We start from the raw sequence: 12,526 nt of genomic DNA, 5'->3' as shown, positions 1-12,526 counted from the left end.
AAAATTGACTGAAAAGACTTGCCAAAATTGAAGCATGCTCTGATCTTAAAGTTTGGGATGACTCTTACCCAATACTTGAAGAGATTCAGAGAACATAGGAAAAAGGAGAATGTTACTTGGGAGTCTAATGTGACAGACTCCCTTAAAAGCTTGAGTGGATGGTTTGAGCGTTACAAGGTAAACATCTATGAGGGCATGGTCCATTTGGTCATGCTTGAGCACATTTTTGCTTCATGTCCCCCAAGCTTAAGCAGCATTTGGTAGATTCTAAGGAGTTAGAGCCAAATAAACTGGCATGTTCAGCTGACTTGTGGGTGTCCCAAAAGGACAATCCAGCTTCTGGTAAGCAGAAAGTGGGGAAGAAGCAGAAGGGGATAGAGGGTGGGGGATCTGATAAGACAGAATCCCAGAAGACCCACAAAATGTTTAAGGGAAGCCACAAGATTAAGGAAGGGTTAGTGGGACTAACAATCCAAAGCATGAGAGGGTTACCCTAAGCCTCCCTATGTGTCCAGGTCCAGTGGATCTTGTTACTCTTATGGAGCCAGTGACCATATGAAGGGGGCACCAAATGTAAGGGTAAGGCCAGGGGGGCCACCTTGTAAGTAGGGTTTTCTCTCAGGATGAGGAAGAAATTCTTACAGGAGTGTCATTCTCTATGGAATATTTCCCCACAGCTGAAGAATCTGAAGTAGTGTTACATTTCCTTGAATCTAGAAATGCTGGAGCTTCTGCTTCCTTACCTGTTTTTCTCAAAGTTACTTTTCCTCTGAGTATAGTGTTCAGGTGGCAGCTATAGGTACCTCTACTGTGGGAACACTGGGCCCAGTCAAACTGAAGTAGCTTCCATTATGGTAAACCGACAGGCTCCTGCCAGATATCCTGTAGGGCAAACTCAGTTGTCTGAGAGGCCCTCTCTCAACTTCCCAGAATTGCCCATTTTTAGAGTTGTGAGTAGTGAGATGGTCAGGGCCTCTGTCAATGTTAGAAGAGTGGTTCCTAGAAGAGTCCTGGGTGAGATCAGTCTTCAAGACTTAGGTCCTGATAGACACTCTCCAGGCTTTACAAGCACTAGGTCTCAGGAACAGGTTGTCTTAACCAGTCTAAGGGTACGTCTATGCCGATGGGGAAACCCAAGGCCAGAGGAGTCAGAAGAAAAAGCAGAGGGAAGTCAAATATTTCCGCTGCCCTACCTTCAACCTCTGTGGAGGTAGTTGGCCATGCCCCAAAATAAGCCTGGAAGAGGAACTGCCTGAATATCTTGGATCCTATGGGACCCCTCATATACCAAGCATGTTTGCAGCGTAGGAGGACCCTATTGGAGAGTTTATTATAGGCCAACAAGCAAAACCACCTTTACTGGGCCTGGGTAGTGAGGCCTGCTTCCATTTGGGAGGGTGACCCCCCAGTGAAGCAAAGCATACAAAAGGAAGATGTGCTACTAGTGAGTAAGCCCACAGAGCCCATCAGAGGAAATCATGAGAGGTTGGTGGTTCCTCAGGATATGTGGCCATTCCTCTAACAGGTGGTGCATGACATTCCCCTTGTGGTTCATTCTGATGTCAGAATACTTCAAGAGTGCTCTCACATGCATTCTTGCTGGCCCATGATGGGGGTCCCATGAGAAACCAAAAGTAGGAGTTTCACTTCCTGTCACCATTCTGACAGAAGTGAGACCCTTATTCAGACACTCCAGGATCTACTTCTAGGAGTCGACCCAACTATGCAAGAGACAAGGCATAACTGTGTTAGTCCTTAGGCTCTGTGTACCACCTCAGGCAGTAGGATAGCATTGGTGGTTGTGGATCACAACACCCTGTGTCCTGATGCCAACCCACAGAGATGCCTGCCAAGCAACTTATTGAAACGTTATTGAGAATATATCTCCAGAGGTAGCCCCTCTGAGGGAGCTGTGCCTGGCTCGGGCAGCATCTTTATGTTCAGTAATGGCCAGACCCAGTGGAAGGAAGGGGAGGTGACATGTAGTTGGTCACTCAAGGAAGGTAGTGTGAGAGGGATACTTTTTTGAAACTCTTACAAGTTTGATTGGAGCACTAAGGAGCCCCATACAAAAAGGCAGGCACAGATGAAGTTTGGGGCAGGCTGGACTCTGGATGTTAAACCTTGTGGTTGGTTGACACAGGCGTTAATACATTATTTAAACTTTTCTTTACGTCCCATGTTGTGCCAGACAAGAAACATAAGGGTGCCCACAACTAATTACTTGCTTCCTTTAACTCTCCTAACAGAGAGCAAAACTCATATTCTGATAAGCAACATGCCTAGAAGGAAAGTGTGATGCAGAGGTCCACACTGTGAAAGCAACCTCTAGTGTGCAGGACACTATACATTCACTGTTGCTACTCTCACAACCATACCTTTGCATTGACACACCACGATTACAGTAGGTAAGACAGGATTGCTGAGTAAATAAAGCAGTAACGTCCTTTAAGCTACTTAAAATGTTAGATCTGGACACGTTCTTTCATTGATATTTATGAGAACATAGCTATGGCTATTAATGTGTCCTTTAATTTGCTTAGTTTATTCAATGCTCCCAATAAGTGGCAGTGTCCTTCCAGCCTTTATCTCACTGGACTTCTCTAGACGGCACCGCACTTAAAACATTTTAATAAACTGAAAGCACTAAGATGTAGCAACGTCGCTGCAGTTTTAATGCAATGCCTTCGGTACTTAAAATAAAACGTCTGCAAACTACAAAAACCTGCAAAGAAACCTCAACAATCTAAACGCAAAAGGCATAGTGAATCATACTGTAAAATGGTACCTTACAATCGTCTGTGGAATAATTCTAGTACATATTTGCATTTCTAAAGACTGGAATTGTTTACAATACACTGCATGATGATGTGCTGTTTGTTCTTGAACATAATAAGCAGCTTACCACAATGTCGCTTTTGATTCATCCACTTTTCTGTTATTTGGTATTTCTTCACTGGGTGGAGTAAAACACACAAGCATGAAATAAACGCAATCCTCACACTTTCCCTTTGAGAAATGACAAGTTCAATTATCTTAATAGTCTTCCCCTGCTGTTAACACTAAGTCCTGAAGGCCTTACATATTACACAAGACATTTTAATCACTTTCTCTCCTTGTTGTTGGAAATTATGTGTATCAATAAACTAGACTAGGACCTCATTACAAGTTTCCTGGTATCCCGCCGGTAATTCTGTCGGGATACCGGGAAACTGCCCTACCATTTCCTCCGCCTGATATTTCGGTATTGCCAGGTTATTACAGGCTGTGGAAAGGGTTCTAAATCCCCACTACATGAAGGTGCATAAGATGGAAGGGGTTGCTGATAGTATTGGCACTGGTAATTTCTTTGCGGTAGTGCCAGCCTCTATTTGCCAGTGGAGCCTGATTTACCTCCAGCTCCTCATTGGACGTAAATCAGTGATCCCCACTGGCAAATTTATGTTTGGCCAGTGTCGGAAAATTGCTGGTCACGGAATTACCAGCAATTTTACCATCACATTTCACTGACCGGCAAACGTATAATGAACCTGTCTGTAACTTCGTACGTTTTATGTCGGTGAGGTCGAGATGAGAGGTACACTAGGCCTAATCATCTTTTTTCGTGAACAAGGTTTGGACTGAACCAATAAAGAGAGACAATCCAATCTGGAGCAATGCAAAGATGTTTGTTCTGAACGCATATCTGTTGACTTGTTGCTTACACAGTGTGGAATGTGTCTTACACCACTGCTATCAGTTATTCTGCTTAAAGAAGAATGCATTCAGGCTTTTCTGGTAGATTTTATTTTTTTCTAGATGCAGATAGGTTTGAAGGGATAAGATGGTCACCTTAAAATCAGCATTTTTAACTGGCATTAAGATTACCCAAAATACAGCGCAATGTTAATTATGAGATTATTTTCCATGCACTCCCTGAGGCATTATAACTATCTTTCCTTTTCAAACACAGTGCAGGGTAAACGAGAGTTTTCAGGTGGTTCAAAGTTTTTTAAATTCTACCTCTGCCCAAGGCAACATAATGCCTGAGTCATAGAATTTTTTGAGCGCTGAAAAGTGAATTGCGCACTTTTCATCGTGCAAATCTCCATTCAGCGATTCATGGAATAGACTTTACGTGCATTTCCATGGCTTTGCGCGGGTCTGTCATGTCTTTGTGAGCAGTTGAGTGCTGTGCGTGACACTCCACGCAAAGTGTGGGATGGGCCTATGCAACGAAATAAATAGCGGGTGGAACATGCATATTCCCCAATTCCATGGCAAAATGAGGAAGAACAAGGAACAACGCGGGCTTGTTGAGGGATCGGTCACGCAAAGACACCACATGCCCATCCAAGTGCAAACATAACCAAATTAAAAGATTTCAACGCACAACTTAACGTCGGGAAAGGTCACATGCAAACCTTGTAATCTCACTGTCACCTGATAGTACTCACAAAGTACAACGCACAAAGGAAAAAATGTGTATAAATCACTCAAATCACACAATTCCAACGTCGGTCAGCCAGGATAAATGCAGGTATACTGGGAGCCATTGTACATGGGCACAGAAGGAGATGCAGAGACCCTGCATGTTCATACCATGCACTACGCAGTTTGGGGTGCCAGTTGACCAGGTTTATGCAAGGTACATTCCCCCCATGTCACCCTAGACCTGGTGAGGGAGTGGCAGGAAGAACTTGCATCACCCAACATCTGCTCCCATGCACTCAACCCCCTAGAGAAGGTGATGGCAGCCCTACATTTCATAGCCACAGGATACTTGCAGCGCACCACTGCCATTATAGAGGGCATATCTCAGGCCTCATGATCTCAGTGTCTACACCATGTCTTGACCTGCCTATGCTTCCTGCGTGCATAGGCACATATAATACGACACACATGCCAGGAAAGGCAGAGAGTTTGCAAAGTATTTTATGCTTTACACTTTCGAAGTGTACTTGGAGCCATTGATTGCATGATTGTTGAGCTACGCCCCCCCCCCGGATTGACGGAGACATATAGCACAACCGGAAGCATTGCAATTCCACCAATGTGCAGGTCATCTGTGATGCAAAAGAAGCCATCATGCATGTCAAATCCAATTTTCCTGGAAGAACACATGACAGCTACATCTACGGCCTGTCATAACTCTACCAGGTCCTGGCATGAGGAACCTTCAGCAAAATCTGTCTCCTCGGTGAGTATCAACTGTCATGCACATGCATGCAGTTACATGACACACTGAAAAACTGACCATGACAATCATTGCCAAAAACAACCATCTACAGATTTGCAGGGGACAGTGCCTAATCGCTCTCACCATTGCTGCCCACGCCATCCAGGAATCCTGCCACACCAGCCATGGTAAGGAACAATGCAGCACATATGGCCACTAGGGGAATAGTGGAGCTCACATCTGGGTGCTCAAGTCATGTTTCTGCTCCATTGAGCACTGTGCCGGGCTATTGTTATATGCCCCACCAGTAGTATGCACAATCATTGTGGCAGCTTGAGTCCTACACAATGTTGCCACATGCCGTGGCATACCAGGAGAGATGCAGGAGGGATATCCCCCTCAGCCACAGGTACCACCCATGCCCTTGGTCAGACAAAGGGCATATTGAGAGGTTGCACGCAATCAGCTGATGCAATCTTACTTCACATAAATACCAGCCCCTGCAGAGCACATACAGTGAAGCCACATCCCTGGTGCTTTTCAATGATGAATTTGGGCCAATACTCAGTGCCCATAAAAATACCATGAGAATGTGTGTGTGGGAGAGACAACATGTGTGTGTCCATAGTCATAAAATCAACTGCACCAACCACTGACACAGAAATAGCAATTGGAAATGACAGTATACATGTTGCACACAACAAAGCACACCAACCAATCACCAAAATCCCTTTCCACTTGCAGATTCCCCATGACAAATAATGTGCACACAGGTCCCCACCAACATAAATGAGAACATGCGTAAGAAGGCAAAGTGCAAAAAGCAACCAGTGACAAACACATGTGAGAACTGCCCTGGCCACCCTATGCGTGTCACACAACAGCATATAGGTGGAATGGACAACCCATTCCCTGACAAAACCCATGTACATAATACACATATACATCAAAACAGTAATATGAACTGAGAAAATCGCAAGCTCACTTAAAGAAAGATACACATCTCACCTCACATCTTTTGCCTTGTGCGCCTGCATGAACTGTACCCAGGAATCAATCCATGCTCCACTTTGTAGGTGTCCAAACCAGCTGACACTGTTGAGGTGTTGTGTGCTGGCACCCCACAGCACTGTTCACTTGAATATCAGCAACCATCTATCCTTGAGCAGAATAATAAAAGGTAACAGCATGTAACACATCCATGCACCCAATCCAATGAAGCTGCACCCTGTTGTCCCTTGGATGACACGCAACAACTGCAAGCAATGAGTCGCCACCCCACCATCACCACATTACATCGGTACCCATGCAGCTGGACCAGTTCACCTCAAGTCAATACAATGTAAAACACCCCACACAGTGACACCATCACCACCAACAAAATCTCCACTGCCTGCCCTCCTGAGTGCCATGATGTGAAGGACCAGTTTCCTCTTACCCCTTGTCCCTGTGAGGGGTCATTATGAAGCATCAGATCATACTGTAGTCAGAATGGCACTGAGAAAACTCTCAAATAGAGATCCCTGAGAGGTTTGAAACCCAGGATCCCCTCAGAAGCCCTCCCAATGCCACAGTTTGGCATCCCCTGATTACGGGGCATCAGGTCAGTGAAGGAGGAAAAACTGGCAGGGAAGGTGATAATGGAATATCAAAGATGACGGTATGTCAAATCCTCAGCAATTGCAGTGAAAACAGGATCCCGCAGACAGTAAATGGGTAAACAGGCAGCAGCTGAACAGTAAGGCAGGGCACAGAGGCAACAGGCAGACAAGATAAAGGAATAATAAAGGGAGGGAAAGGATACTGGCACACAAAATGAAGCAGGTAACAGGGAAGAGGAAGAACACCAATACACTAGAGGTTGCAGCAGGACTGGCCACCATAATCCTACTAAGGTGAGAATAGTCAATTATGATGACATGTAATCTTGGAAGACTTATTACAGATGTAGTTATATACAGTGAATCATCGATCTTACCAGGTAGGATATCCCCTCCAGCGTAGGTTGATGCACTCCCCAACTTAAAGAAAACAAGCAACCAGTTGGACTGTGACAGTAAGACACCAGGTGAGTATCAGCTAACAAGTTATGACAGGTGTGAAGATAAGTTTGTGAATGACTAGCTAAACCTCGTTGAAATGAAATTATTGATAGATATACTCTTTATTCTCATAGATTGAAGGATCGAAAATGGCATTGAGGCACAGAGATTGATGTAAATAATAGCTCCAAATGAAGGGAAGGGATGTCCCGAAACACATTGGGCACAATACATAGTTTAATTATTATTGATTTTTGTGTGAACAATAATGTTTTTGTAAAAATGTTGTTGTTGGTTTGTGTTGATTGAGTAACATTGGACAGCGCACTGTATTGGTAAATACACAGATTTGTGAAATATATAAATAAAAAGATAGTCTTTTATACGAATCGGTTACGAGCATGCAGGTCCGGTAAGAACCGTGCTGGTAAGGCTTCTAGCACTGTTGTTACCGCACTGTGGTCCCCATTCCGATTGAGTCCTATGGTACTGAAATGGTAACAGGGATTAACATTTACCGGCGCCTGACTTCCCGGAACACTAGGGTTGTAATCCCCTGGTGTTTCCGTCAAGCCAGGCACAGGTAAATATTGTAAGTCCGGCGGACAACCCACCGCTAGCGCCGGACTTGTAATGAGGTCCAATGAGTGTGAATTATTGCCATAGACTATTCATTTAACAACAAAGTATTTACTGGAAACTGAGAGAATTTAAATATTGTTTGGATTACAATACAGTTTGGTGTGCTGGGGACGGGAGTGTTCCACAAACGTGTGGACACATACTGTCTTTCTCATGCACATCACGGCAGAGGTGATTGAAGTGGCATGGGTGTGCTGGGACAGTCATCCTGCGTTGGATCATCTGGTGGTGGACTCAGTGCCAAAGCTTGGTCTTCATTGGCTAGCGCCAGCCGTGACATTGATGCCTGAACCAGCAACCCAAAGGAGGTGAGGTGTGCTTCTTCATGAATGGCCACAGAGTCTGCATGAGTTCCTCCTCATGATGCATACATTTGCTGGAACACTGTCTGACTCAAGGCGTCCATCTCATCGTGGAGCTGGGTCCTTGTGGCAGAGAGTTCATCATGCAGTGAAGCCTTCAAGCTCTCCATTTTTTTTATTTATTGTATTCCTTGTGCATTTGTAAGGTGCTGTTACATCAAGTAATTTGTGTTTTAAAGCTCCCACAGGGCAAAAGTGAGAGAATATGGGAATGAAAGGCAAATATAACAATCAAAGAGTGAGGCGGTCCTACTAGGTCTTGTGAGCATTCAAAATGTGCAAGTGCAGAGAGGGAAAAGGAATGGGGGAAAGGGGTAAGTGCTAGTGTTACCACAGAGGGAAGTGCTAGGGAGTAAGGTGCAAGAGTTGTTAAGTGACTGGTAAGAGTGCTCAGCTGCCAATAAATAAGTGCACGCCTGTGATAGCATATGCCAGTGGGTGCCAAGATAGGTGCTGGGAGTGTGCGGAGGCTGAAGGCGATTGGGGGTAGGAGGCCAAGACTCCTGTGGACACATAAGCACCCTGCTCACCAATCACAGTGGCTGTGGGGATTAGCAAAGGAGTGATAGTGGGAAGGAGGAGGTGAAAAGGAAAGTCTTGAGGAGATTCCGGAATTTGAGGAGGTCCTGCTCCATGCAAAGAGGAAGGGGGTGGCTGTTCCATAGGAGGAAGCCAGCCGAGGAACGAGATTGGCCACCAGCTCACTCTTTAGAGAAGCACTGGCACACAGAGAGATGATGCCAGAGGAATGTTAAGTTCTGGAGGGAGAGTATTTAGAAATAGCCAGATGTAGATAGGGTGGTCCCCGGACTCGGACAGCCTTATTGATGATGCAGAGGTATTTGAATTTGATCCTTGCAGCAACCGGGAGTCAGTGAAGAGATTTTAGGGATGGAGAGTTGTCGTCTCTGGGCTTCAGGCCCAGGATATATTTCGCAGCCCTATTCTGGATTACCTGGAGGGGACGTAGAGAGGAAGATGGTAGAATAATGAAGAGGCTAGAGCTCTAGAGATATTGAACTTCTAGGGGAAAGTGAGGAAAGGAAAGATTGCTTTGAGGAGGTGGAGTTGAAAGTGGGCCTTCTTAGTAAGGTCCTTGATGTGAGGGTGGAAGGAAAGAGAGGAATCAAAGATGACTCCAAGATTTTTGGCTTCAGATGAAGGAGAAGGGGGAGAACCAATAGAGGGTGACCAGTGTGAGGAGAAGAAAGAGGGAGCAGGAGTCCCAATGGTAAGGATCTCAGTCTTGCTGGCATGGAGGCAGAGATCATTGGAGGCACACCAGGACTGGATGGCAGATAGGCAGTCAGGAATGGTGGAGGAAGTAAGGAGAGGATCTGAGGGGAGTTTGAAGAAGAGTTGTGCATCATCTGCATAACACAGGAAGTAAGGGGAAAAGCTTTAAATTATGTGTGCAAGCGGAGCAAGATAGAAGTTAAAGAGCCAGGTAGAGCAGTTGGAGCCCTGGGGAATGTCACATGTAGAGATAGAGGTCGGAGAGGAGTAAGAGCCCAGGATAACCTGGGAGGGACAGTCATTGAGGAAGGAGGTCAGCCAGTCCAGTGCTCGCTCTGAGATACCTAGGGTATTGTGGAGCCGTGTGTGGCCAGAGCATTCCAGACGGCCTGGGAGGGAAGACTGTGGAAGGTTTGGCTACTTCCTTGGAGATTTTAAAAAGTTCAGCCGTGTTGTTGGATGCAACAGTGATGTCAGCATGGATGTGGGCTCTTTTCTTGGAGCGAATGGAGAGTCTGTATTGTCTCTGGAGAAGGCGACAGTCCAGTCTGTTACAGGGTGAGCCTGAGCTCTGCCACTTCCATTCCACAGCTCTGCACTTGTGTTTCAGATCTGCAAGTTCAGAGTCGTAGCAGGTGTTACACTGGAAGCATGTTTCAGGCATATCCTCATGACTGGGTCAAGGTTGACAAGAGTATAAGGTGGCGTTTGCTGTGAGCGAAGTCAGAGGTAGAGTCTGCGGTAGGGCAGAGGGGAGGATGAAGGTAGATGCGAAGGCAGCAACTGACACTTTTTTCATTGGATGGATGTTCTTGAATGAGACTGGCAGGACTGGGGGAGGTGCGATCAGATGGCAGAGAGGACACAGGTGAGAGGAGAGACTGTTCTGATGAGGAGAGTGGGGTGGTGAGTGGGCAGGAGAACAAATGATCAGTGTGGGTGATGTCATTGAGAGTGTGACAAGCCTAATGGGTAGGACAAGAGGGGAGAATGGAGAGAGAGAGTGAGGTGCAGAGGTCATGGAAGAGAGTGGATGCTGTGATTGAGGAGTCAAGGTAGATGTTGAAGTCATCCAGGAGAAGGAGTTTAGAGGTGGATGTGAGGCGAGAGGAGGAAAAATCAGCCCATTCAGAGAGGAACAGGGTGGTAGAGCCGGGAGGCCTGTAGATAGTGGCAATGGTTTAGGAGGGAGTGGGAGAGATGACCAGCTTGTAAACCAGGCTCTCGAAGAAAGAGTAAGGGTGGGTGAGAATGAGGAAAAAGGGGCCCACTCAGGAAAGATAAGGGCAACCCCACAAACAACTTGGTTAGGGCAAGGCTTGGAGATGATCTTTTAGCCATCACAGAGAATGGAATCAAAATCAGTGACTGAGCTGGCATTGAGCCACGTCTCTGTAAGAGTGAGGATATCTAGGTCAAGGTCTTCAAGGAGGAGGCAGATGTTGGCATAGTGTTTAATAGCAGAGCGAGCATTAAGTGTGGCTAGAACAAGAGGTCTCTGCCTTTGAAGGTTTTCCATGGAGGGGTACCTGAGGCGTGGTACACCAGTCAGACAGAGAGAGAGGAGGAAGGAGTAGGAGGGGTGGGAAGGAAGTTGATGAGGGATGGCAAGCGCTGGTCAAAGAGGAGGAGGTTGGGTTGAAGACCCTGAGCCATTATAGTGCCACTGTGATAGACATTAATGATGCACCTGGATGATGAGAAGCCCACCAAGAGTACTTCCTTTCTAATGCCATCATTAATGGGTGAAGATTTGATAGGGGAGATAGAGTAGAGATAATATGAAGAGTGCATAGATCAGGAGAGGGGACAGAAAAGATAATATCAGTGAAAATCTGTCTGAAAGTTGTGTTGACATAGGTGTCTGCAATGGGTAGGCCAGGGTTAGTGGTCCAGTGTTTTTTTAAGCTTTTCTGTTCCAGACTTCATGAGAGAGCAATGATAGGTGATGGTATAGCAGTTAGAATTGATAGAGGAGATGGTGAGTGCCATAGGCGCGGCAGAGGATAGGATAGAAAATAGAGGAGGGAGTGCACAGCACACACAAACTCAAAAGGCAGCCTAGTAGCCAAGTGAAAGCAAGAGAACAGATGCAATGGAAACACAATGGTACCAAAAATGGAGTGAAGAGTTGTTAAAAGCACAACAGGATTTGAATTGCCAAGAGGCACAGAAATGCAACGCAAAATGGGGTGCAGAGATGTTAAAAACAAACCAGAATTTGAATTACCAAATAGCACAGAAATGCATTGAAAATAGGGATAAAGCAAGGCACAGAAGGCAGAATGCCATAGGCACACCTTGGTTCATCAGATGTTTAGATTAGCAAAAAGGTGATAACAATGTCCAGCCATGAATCAGAAGTATTCTTATTCCTTTTTTTTTCAAACTTTATTTCTTATTTTCAATAAGAAAGAAACATATCAAGTACAAAGCAAATGTTACTAGGCCAACAGGCTATCATCCAGGTAATAACATAAACCTGAATCAAAGAAAATTATAACCTCGAAATGCATATTAACCGCAACACATTTAAAAACATAGCCATGAGCGGTGGCCTGACATTCCCAAACATAACAGACAACACAAAACAAGAGAACATAAAAACACAAGCACCCTCCCCCCAAAATGTGTCCATTAGACGTGATGCAAATGTCACTAAAGTCGGTTATATCCTCTTCTTCAGACGAGAAAGCAGATTCTCCCCCTTCCTCCAACTCCTCACATTCCACTTTCTTCCTGGGTTTTCCTTCCTTGTGTCTTGAAGGCTTCTCCTTTTTTTTTATGAAGATAAGGACGCCCTCGATAGGATGCCACCGTGCCACTAAGATAGGGGCAACGGGGGTGTTCCCACCGGGAGCGCCACCCAGGGGAAAAAGCCAAAGGCACAAAAAACCCCTAAAGACTTCCTTCTGGTAGAATTGGCGAAGTTGGCTGATGCGCTGAAGAATGGTGGGTGATGGATGAGCAGTCCAACCAACCGGCACAGGTTGGAAACCAGAAAGTCCAGCGAGGTACCAGGGGAACACAAAGGCAGTTCGGTAGGTAAGCACGGGTCTGGTAAGCAGCAGATCAAACAAGGTACA

This window comes from Ambystoma mexicanum, chromosome 4q (genome assembly GCF_040938575.1).
Source record: "Ambystoma mexicanum isolate Mex_15411 chromosome 4q, UKY_AmexF1_1, whole genome shotgun sequence".
Lineage (NCBI taxonomy): Eukaryota > Metazoa > Chordata > Amphibia > Caudata > Ambystomatidae > Ambystoma > Ambystoma mexicanum.
This window is presented reverse-complemented; position numbering follows the sequence as displayed.